This window comes from Apium graveolens, chromosome 11 (assembly GCF_009905375.1).
Source record: "Apium graveolens cultivar Ventura chromosome 11, ASM990537v1, whole genome shotgun sequence".
Taxonomy (NCBI): Eukaryota; Viridiplantae; Streptophyta; class Magnoliopsida; order Apiales; family Apiaceae; genus Apium; species Apium graveolens.
This window is the reverse complement of record NC_133657.1, coordinates 74913661-74923441: the sequence shown is the minus strand read 5'-3', so window position 1 is coordinate 74923441 and position 9781 is coordinate 74913661. Positions and strand designations below refer to the sequence as shown.

At 36.9% G+C, this 9781-nt stretch overlaps 1 non-coding gene across 1 annotated transcript; it reads right to left on the bottom strand.

The window, feature by feature from the left end:
• Positions 1-8553: 8553 nt before the first annotated feature.
• LOC141699537 (small nucleolar RNA R71) lies at positions 8554-8660 on the bottom strand. Its single transcript, XR_012565989.1, has one exon. It is a non-coding gene; the product is annotated as a small nucleolar RNA R71 (small nucleolar RNA).
• Positions 8661-9781: the final 1121 nt, after the last annotated feature.

Below are 9781 nucleotides of genomic sequence, written 5' to 3'. Positions count from 1 at the left end.
TATTTTCCTTTCTCTTATCATTATTTCATGAACCAACCCAACATAAGCATCGATTTCAAATATCCCGTCATTCTGGATTCGTGTCCTCAGAACGAATCTTGACAACTTTTACAACTTAGATTCATAATTCATCATACTCGTCTGCCTTTGTTCTGGCTCTAAAGCTTTTACACTATCTCCATAACCTTGGGAAGTACTTTCCTGAAAATAATTGACTGAACTTAAATTAGTTTATTATAATCTCTTGCTCCGTGCCTTCCTTGGTCTTTCACCAGCGAGTGGTCTCTCTCGTAGGAGGGTAAGTGACAAAAACAGTCTTTTGTGGTTCGTCAATCATTTCGAATCTCAAATGATACCTATATTTCCTTTAGCCAGGCTCTTGCCTCGACTGGGTCAACTTGTTCCTTGGAACACTGAGAGCTTAGCGATTTAAAGGTCCTGAAAGAATTTTCCACTACATTGTTTCCCTTAAGGTGGTGGTTGGGAATAAAGTATAAGTTCTGTTTAGACAGGTCCATGAATTTCCGTATAGGAGTACTATCTCGGGTCTCCTTATCTCGCTCGACTTTTGTTTTCTTAGTCTAAATATTTCTTCCTACTCCCCATAATTGGGGTCATCTTTTAATTTAAAATCCTCATTTTTCACTTTATTATATTCTGGGTTCCTTATATCTTAATTGCGACCTCCCTGATTATCACATTCAAGGTTTGACCCTAATCTTATTCCTTGTGGGGGCATATTACTTGGAAAAATTTTGAGAATCTCTGGATATTTGTCTTACTTACTTTGCTTAAGTCTTTCCCTCGTTTAGTCCTTGCACGATTGCAAATTATGAATTCTTAAGTTCGATAAACTTCATGACACTCTCTTAAGTGTTAATAGTGCAATTAACAATGTGATCTTATCACAAACAAACTGATCTGAACTGAAATTAACGGATATATACATAACTATTTGTTCGAGGGTACAACAACTGAACATATTAAAGAGAATTACATCATTTGATCTGATCGCTTATAACCCTAAAGTACTATCATAGATAATCATCTAGTCATTAAAACTAATCATCCATAACTTAGGCTAATCCTCCAAAAGCGGTGCTGCATGAAATTCTTGTCAGATTGTTCAGACTCTGCACACTATTATGGATCAAGAAATGCGGGCACGCACGACATCCCTAACCTGCTCCATTAAAGCGGTGATGAAGTCTAGGATGGTTGCAAGTAGAGCTGGATCAATCTGACCCTCAAGATGGCCTCTAGCTGTAACACGGGTGGTAGCCTCAATCCTTTCCATGCTATGAGCTAATCCTGCCAGAAGTACCCCACCCTCAATCCTCGGTGCAGTAAGTCGATCCAACAGATCACTCCTAACATTACGGGCCTCAGACAGGCCACCCAAAGTCATATGATAATTGGCGATAAGAGAAGCCTGAGTGGTAGCATCTAGCAGTCCATGGGGTGCAGGTGGCGCAGACCCAGGAGATCCAAATGGATAACCAAGCACAGTATCAGGTGACAATGGTACAGGAGATAAAGGTGGCATTTCCTCAGTAGGTGCTGGGCTCTGTACCGGGGATGGAACAGGAATTAGTAGAACCTCATGGATGTCTACAGGAACCTCTGCAAGAGGGTCTGATACTGGTATAATTGGTGTCATGGAAGGCCCCACTCCTTCTGCCCTCATTAACCTTTGTGCCCTTGGTAACTCTTCATCCTCTAGTGCCACCCTCGCGGCCATTCTTGCTCTGGTTATCGCCCTGACTACGGTCATCAATTCCTCAGCGGTCCTCTCTTCATTCTCATCAGGATCCTCCATGAGATCCTCCTCAGCCACAATCCTTTCCGGAATAACATCCTCAACCGCAACATTCTCAATATGAATCTCATCCGGTCCCTCATTAGGGTACTCCATCGGATTCACAATTTGATCTCCAGCTTGTAATAAAACATCCTCATGCTGATGCTCCTGAACCTCAGGGTTCGGTGCCCCACTGCCCTATACGAGAACGAACTATGTTACTATCACGATATTTATAAGGGTTCCCGTAAGGGTTTTAACTGTCAGCACTACGTTAGGTAGCCCGACTATGAACTTGGCAAGAGTTCTTATTATCTTAGTGAACTTATTATCTTTACGTCACATCATCTCTGAGGTTTATAACGCTTAGCTCTGATACCACTTCTGTAACACCCCCAAATCCGGGGTCGGGGATCCGGGTTGTCACGAGTTCCATTTCCCTTAATAACACCCAATCTTAATAATTAATCAACTACTCTATACTGTGACCCCACAATAAACACACACACCACAAGTTATAGTCTCAGAGATGAACATCCAAAAATAATCACAAGTCATTTTATTCCACAATTATCTGCCAATACACCTTAAAAGGTTTTCTGAATAAATTTACATTTTCTTTGCCATTATTACAATTCATATTATACATGAGTCGGGTACATCAAAAGTTGAAAGCCTAGCCTATTGGTAGTTCCTACCTCAGCTACAGCGGCATCAACGCTTCCCGAAGACTACATAACGTTTTCTAACCGCTTGCGAATCGGGAGCTTGGTCCTGTTCATCTTGTCTATCTGATGTTGTGTGATGAAAGAAGAAGGCAAGGGTGAGCAACAAGCCCACCAAAATAATATATAATATGATTAACAATATATGAGCTTTCTCATAGTACTCATGAAAGTCTTGGTAAAAAGAAATGAACCAAGTTTGATATCTTAATGCGATGAAGTCGCAAAATATTCAGTATATATACATATATACTTTTCAAAATCTTGGAAGTCCTCTTCCAGGCATAATATACACAAAGTTCCAGTTTATAACTGTATAAAAAAAATATCGTTGCAAGGTGATCTCATATATCTAACCTTATCTCAACATTTTTTCTGAAAGTCTCTGTCATTCATAAGACAACCATTAACTAGATATAAGTTTAAAACGGTGAAGTTACAAGATACTCCAATATACTTATATCTTTTCCAAATACTACTTGAACTACCACCGTTCGAGTTATAATTAGTTTCAAAAGTTCATCACATAGATGAGACTACAAGACCAGATTTGAATAGATTAAATCTTTTAAATATCATCAAAATAAAATGAAGTTACGAGATACTTCATTTGATGCAAACATCATTTTGAAAACTTGACCCTGCCAACACTCAACAATCGCCCAACCGTAGCCTTTCTATCGAAGTGCCCTGGGTAGTGTTGCAGAAATATCCAATTGGATGATGAACTCATTACGGGAGTTTGCCGCGCCAGGAAGACCACTTACGATGATCAGTCGTAGTAGTGCAACCCCACCATTTTCTACATGTAGAGGAGAACCTGTCGGATTTACTTGTCAACCGAACACTGAACTCCTAAGGAATGGACCGCCTTAGCGGAACTTCCAGGCCATTTGGGCCAATATAATAAGGCTGGGCCGGCGCTACTCGACCACTTACGCCACTCCTAGTTCAGATGAAATCCATGACTCTGAAACGTAAAGCTCGTCCCCACTTTCCCCAAGTAGAAACTAATTGATATGGCTCCACCAAGAAGTCGTATCTAGTTGGAAAGGAAAACTCACCGATATTTCCCAGGCGATGCCTGTTAATGGATTAACTTGTTCCAAGAATTTTACTTCCCGAGTGTTGGGTAAGTAATCAAAAACTCTTTTATCTAGACAACAACCTTGTTGCGAATATAAAATACACCACAGAGCCGGATCCCTCCGGTTTTGAGCGAGTATTTAAATCCCCTTTTTAAAAGGAAGATCTTAAATATAAAAATGAGTTTTGGGATCCGCTCTAACTTTTGAAAATCATTTTAAAGACTTGAAAATACTTTAAAGAGTGTTTGGAATAATGCTGATTTAATAAAGTAAATCAGTCTCAATATAAAGAAATATCTGAATATTATTATTTAAATAATATTCCCATAAAGAATAATTGAGGTAGAAGTTGGAAAACTTATACTTGAAATGAATAGTAAATAATCAAAGATATACTTATACGAAAGTAATATCTTTATTTGAATATCAAAAGTAAGTTTGATTATCGAACATTATTCTTTAATAAAATAAAGAATATTAATAAATAGTAAGCGGAGTCATAATACCTCGAATGAATATTATAAATAATATTCATTAAATAAAATAAAGGACTCATACATCCTCAAATGAATATCCAAGTAATATTCAATAAATAACCTAAATGAGTCATAAGTCCTCGAATGAATATTCAAGATAATATTCATTAATAAAATAAAGTTATCGAATAAACCTTATTCGATTAATAGTTTTGAAAACTATAACCATATATATATAAATATATATATATATAAAATCTACTCGGGATCCTCGACTCCCGGTTTTAGAAAATGTTTTCACCTTTGGGTCCCTATACTAAGGGTATATGCAAATTACCGCTATTCTCTAGCATAGGTATTATTAACTGAACCAACAGATATATATGGCAAGAATACGAAACAGGCATGCATATGTACCATATCACATGCTACAATATATCGCAAGAATTTGCTAATATAACCATCATGCATCTATTACAAGATAATGCATATACAAGTGTATACATCACAACAACAGTATAACGGGTAGAAAACTTGCCTGAGCGACTGAGGGTTACGAATGGCTCGGGACGAGTCTGGTAACCTATAAACAACAAGTAAGTTGGAATTAAACCAAAGTCACTTGTAAATCTATACTCTAACCAACTCAGACTCTAACGCTCGTTTTGCGCTTACTGATTCTCTTAAGTCACTCAAGTACCCTCGGCTCCACCATTTTTTAATAATTTAACCATTACGAGTTTTAAGGCGATTCCTTCGCGAGTGTCTTACCAACTGCCTAACATACTTAACATAATTGTTTCATACATTAATTAACCCTTTAAGGTCTTTAACCTATGTTTCAAAGTAAGGCGAGGGGAAATGTTTTGTTCGCGGAACGCCGTTACTTAAAACGGTCGTTTCTCCTAAACCGTACATCGGAATCAAACGAACTACATATTAAAACGAAGCTCGTAACATGAACTATCTAAACATGGCAATGGTCAAAATCTAGTAGGGAGTTCTCGGGTCCTAATGTTATGAACAAAAGCAGTCTAAAGTAAATCGGACATTACGACTGCTATGTTTACGCGATTTCCCAAATTTAAACCATTCCAAATCCACCACAATTCAACCCCAATTCATAACCCAATCAAAACTCCATCCAAACTACATTACAACAGCCCCAAATCAACTCATTATAATCAATTTACTTAATCTTAAAACTTGAATTTAAACTATACTACATTCTTTAACCAAATCATAAGATTTCAACAATCCATTCACCACCATTCCAACCCAACTCTAAACCAACAATCACTAAGCTACTCTAATACCATATCAACCAAAATCATCCTAATATACAAAGTAAAGTTAGGGTTTGGAGATGATATACCTTCCGTGAAGTGGTGTGAGTAGCTAGGAAGCCTTAGGAAGCCTTGAGGAGTCTTAGGAATGCTTGGATCTTAAAGGAAAAGCAAGAAAATCAAATTAAAAACCTTGAAATCACTATTCATTATCTTCTTCATTGATTTATTGGAGAAGATAGAGAATGAATGTAATGCTTAAACTCATAATATAGCCATAACTATGCATAAGGAACACTAGGGAATTATCTTATCAATTTAGGAAGCTTGGATCTTGGATTTTGAAAATTTTCCCTTTGAAAACTAGGAAAAGCCGAGAGCAATGTTCTTTACATACACTTATATACCATATAGAGTACTAATAAAATCTCAGAATATCCATAACAGAATCCCTACATAGTGGGGCATGAAAAGTTTTCTCATTCAGCAAAAACACTATTCATAAGGGTTTCAAAAATTTCCAAAAATTGGGGTTATTACAGGTCTGGTCTGGCTGGTAGGAGCAACTAGAAGCTTCACTCGACCTTTATGGCAAGTTTACCCTCGTCTCGAGATCCTACATAAATAATAATAATCCTCATTATAATATATACTCACCAACTTAACCTATTTACAACACAAATGGCACTTAGGCCTATATGCACGCAATTTATATTCACCTTATAAATATAATTATACACATAGCCACATATACTCACATATCATATTTTAATACCAAATAATATCACACACACCATAATGCAACACTAGGATTGGATGATCTCGATCCCCAACTTAAGTCACTTGGTCGCTAAACTAGACAGAGTTTCCAAATTTTGGCTTCCTTACTCAATGTGCCTTTACTAAAATATCCAAAAACTATTGACCCTCACTTGGGCCTTTTACTCTACTGGATTTATACTATCCTGCAACCATAGTGGTCAACCTAGGTCTCACTCCTAAGTGTTCTAAAACTATGTGATAAGTGAAAGTGCTCACTAAGGAAAATTTCAGAATGACATCTATGGTTTCTTGAGTGCATTAGACACTCTTAAACTACAATTTTACCTCCAAAACTTCTACACTAGACTCTTCTGACCATAAGTCATCTCCTAAACTTGATGTGGCTCAAGGGTCTAGCTTGGGCCTCCTTGGGCCTAAGCTCAAAGTCCATGGTTCCCCTGTTTTTCTGGGCAGAAAATGCCCTGACTTGAATTAACTTGTCCCACATGTTCTAACTCAAATTCTATGAACTATGGTTGGAAAAACTCATCTGACACTCCCTCTAACTAAGGCCCAACAGGGCCTAATGAGGGACTACCCATGACATGGTCAAAACTTTCTATTTCTAAGTTGCAACAAAACTGTCCCCAACTGGACAGATTTTGTGATTCCACTTGTGCACCTAACCAAACGACTTATAAACCTTCAACAAACACCTAAAACCTTTTATATACTCCTAATTATAGTTTCTGGTGGCTTGGGCCTCAAAGTGCTCAACAAATGCTCATTCAAAACTTCTCCATAACTAGTGCATCAAATATGGAAAAATGCAAATACTAACTAATCTCTTTCCACCTTAACTCCCACTTAATAACCGAGCATCCAACTCTTTCCAAAGCAAACCTAGTGTCTTAATGTCCTAAAATAGTGCCTCAACAGAAGGGGAGATCATCCATGCCAAAGAACAACAACATGCAACTAAAAAATATAACATGCAACTCATGGAAACACTTAACAAGATTTCGGCTAAAGCATAAAGTTTAAATGCTTGCAAATTCGTCTTGTACCTATTACTCATCCTTAATATTCATGAAATATATCTTCTCTTAACTATTAATAAGAAATTTATCATGGAAACGGTCTATTTTAAGCACACATATTTCGAATTTATAGATTTTTAGACATAGCAACATGATTTCAAAAAAAAGCATGAAAAACATGGTTGATCACCATTTTAATATCTTAAAACTAGCATGCATGGCTAAACATAAATATATAATGAAATTTCAGTAGCATGCAAGGGATTTTAAAGCATGATATTTCAATAAAACACTTAGTTAGCACATATATAAAATATATCTCATAGAGGGCTCTTGAATTCACAAGAATCAAGAGTTTCTCTTTGGAGATCACATAAGAACTACACATGCATCCATGTAACTTCAACTTCCAAGTCACAAAACTCTTGGAAAGTATATAAGATGAATGAAGGTAGAAGATTTACACTTGGGAAGATGAAGAATGAAGTGAAAAATGGAAGGGGGTAGGGGAATGGGGCTTCGGCCGAGAGCAATGGTGGGAGGGGGAGGAGAAAAAAATGTGGTGTATTGGAGTGTGGAGTGAGTGGAATGACTTCTCCCACTTTGATTTTAGTTTTTATGCTTTTTGGTTGACAAAATAATGAGTGGAAGTGAGAATGTACAAAAATGTCCTCTAGCTAAAGTTAGGCCATTTTGCATGCAAGGTTAGTGTGGTAATTTGGTAATCAACAAATGAGTTAGTGGGGTTGGAAAGGTCTTATTTGCCCTTTGAGAAAATAGAAGGGTGATTTGCATGCAAGGTCTTCTATGTAATTTGCTAATTATAACAAATAAAATTTGTAAAGATTTATTTTTATAAAATAAAATACAAGTTCAAAAATTATAAAATTTATACCATAAAACAACTTGGATTTTTAGAAATTTTATAAAATCACTTTTGAAATTTGTGAACAAAATAACTTTTAAAAGAAAATTTCTCCAAGGTTTAGAATATTCCTTATAAATCAAAAATAAGGGAAATAAATAAACTCTTGCTTTGAAAAATCATGTACTACATAAAGCAAATTTAAAATGCAGAAATTTTCATTCACACAAGGTACAACCATTAAGTATATTTACTTTCGGCTTTAATATCACACAAAATCCACAGATAATATTACACAAAATGCCGGTCGTAATAGATTTCATCAAAATATGCTACACTTTCAAGTTCAATGGGGTGTCTGAAGATGCTATTAAGCTGAGGCTTTTCCCATTCTCTTTGAGGGATATGGCTAAGTGTTGGTTACATTCTCTACCAACAGGTTCTATCACCAAATGGGAGGATCTTGCTCAAAAGTTTCTCACTAAATTCTTCCATATGACGAACACAACTGCAATTAGGAATGCTCTCACTCAGTTTGCACAACAATCTGGACAATCATTGTGTGAGGCTTGGGACCGCTACAAAGAGATGCTTAGAAAGTTCCCTCACCATGGCATGCCTGATTGGATGATCATAAATTATTTCTACAATGGTTTGGGTGCACAGTCTAGACCCATGCTCGATACAACGTCAGGTGGAGCCTTATGGGCCAAAAGCTACAATGAAGCTTATGAGTTGATTGAACTAATGGCAGCTAATGAATACCAGAATCCAATGCAGAGAATGCCACAAAGCAAGGTAACAGGATTTCTGGAAGTGGATACAGCTACTGCTATAGCTGCTCAACTTCAAGGTTTGACGATGAAAGTGGATTCTTTGGCTAATTATGGGGTTAATCAAATCACTAGTGTTTGTGAGCTTTGTGCAGGTGCACATAAGACTGAACATTGTGCTATTTCTAGTGAATCAGCTTATTTTGTTAGAAACTTTCAGAGATCCCAACAACAAGCTCCAGCCACTTATCATCCCAACAACCGCAATCATCCTAACTTCAGCTGGAGCAACAATCAAAATACGGTGCAACAACCTTATCAACCATATGCAGCAAAGCAATATAACCCTCCTGGTTTTCAACAACCGCAATATGCACTAAGGCAACAACTCCAACTTCAACAGGTAACACAATCTAATGAAAAATCTGAATTGGAGGAGTTGAGGCTCATGTGTAAGAGCCAAGCAGTTTCTATCAAGACCTTGGAGAATCAAATTGGGTAGATTGCCAATGCCTTGCTGTAACGCCCCCAAATCCGGAGTCAGAGGATTTGGTCGTCACTATGAAACCTCAATCCAAAATAACATGTTTAATCAATAAATAAATGCCAGCAACTGAAATATAACATCTGCAACCCCAAACTACACCAAGAAATTTTTAGGTTACAGTTCTCGAAACAAGAATTCCAAATTCTGAGCACGGTTGGATAACTCAAGTGGTTAAGAGTTTATCCTCTATCGTCCCAGGTACTGGGTTCGATCTTCGCTCACCCCGAGATTTATGAGAAAAAATACTCATTTGTAAGGCTATAAGCCATATTTGTAAAAAAAAAAGAATTCCAAATTCCACAAATGAATTTTTCACTTTCTTTTAAAACATCTTTTTCAACATATTCCCAAACTCAAAACTTAACCCGCTAGTATAACTTCGAAAAGAAGTATACTAGGCCCAAATACACGATAATAC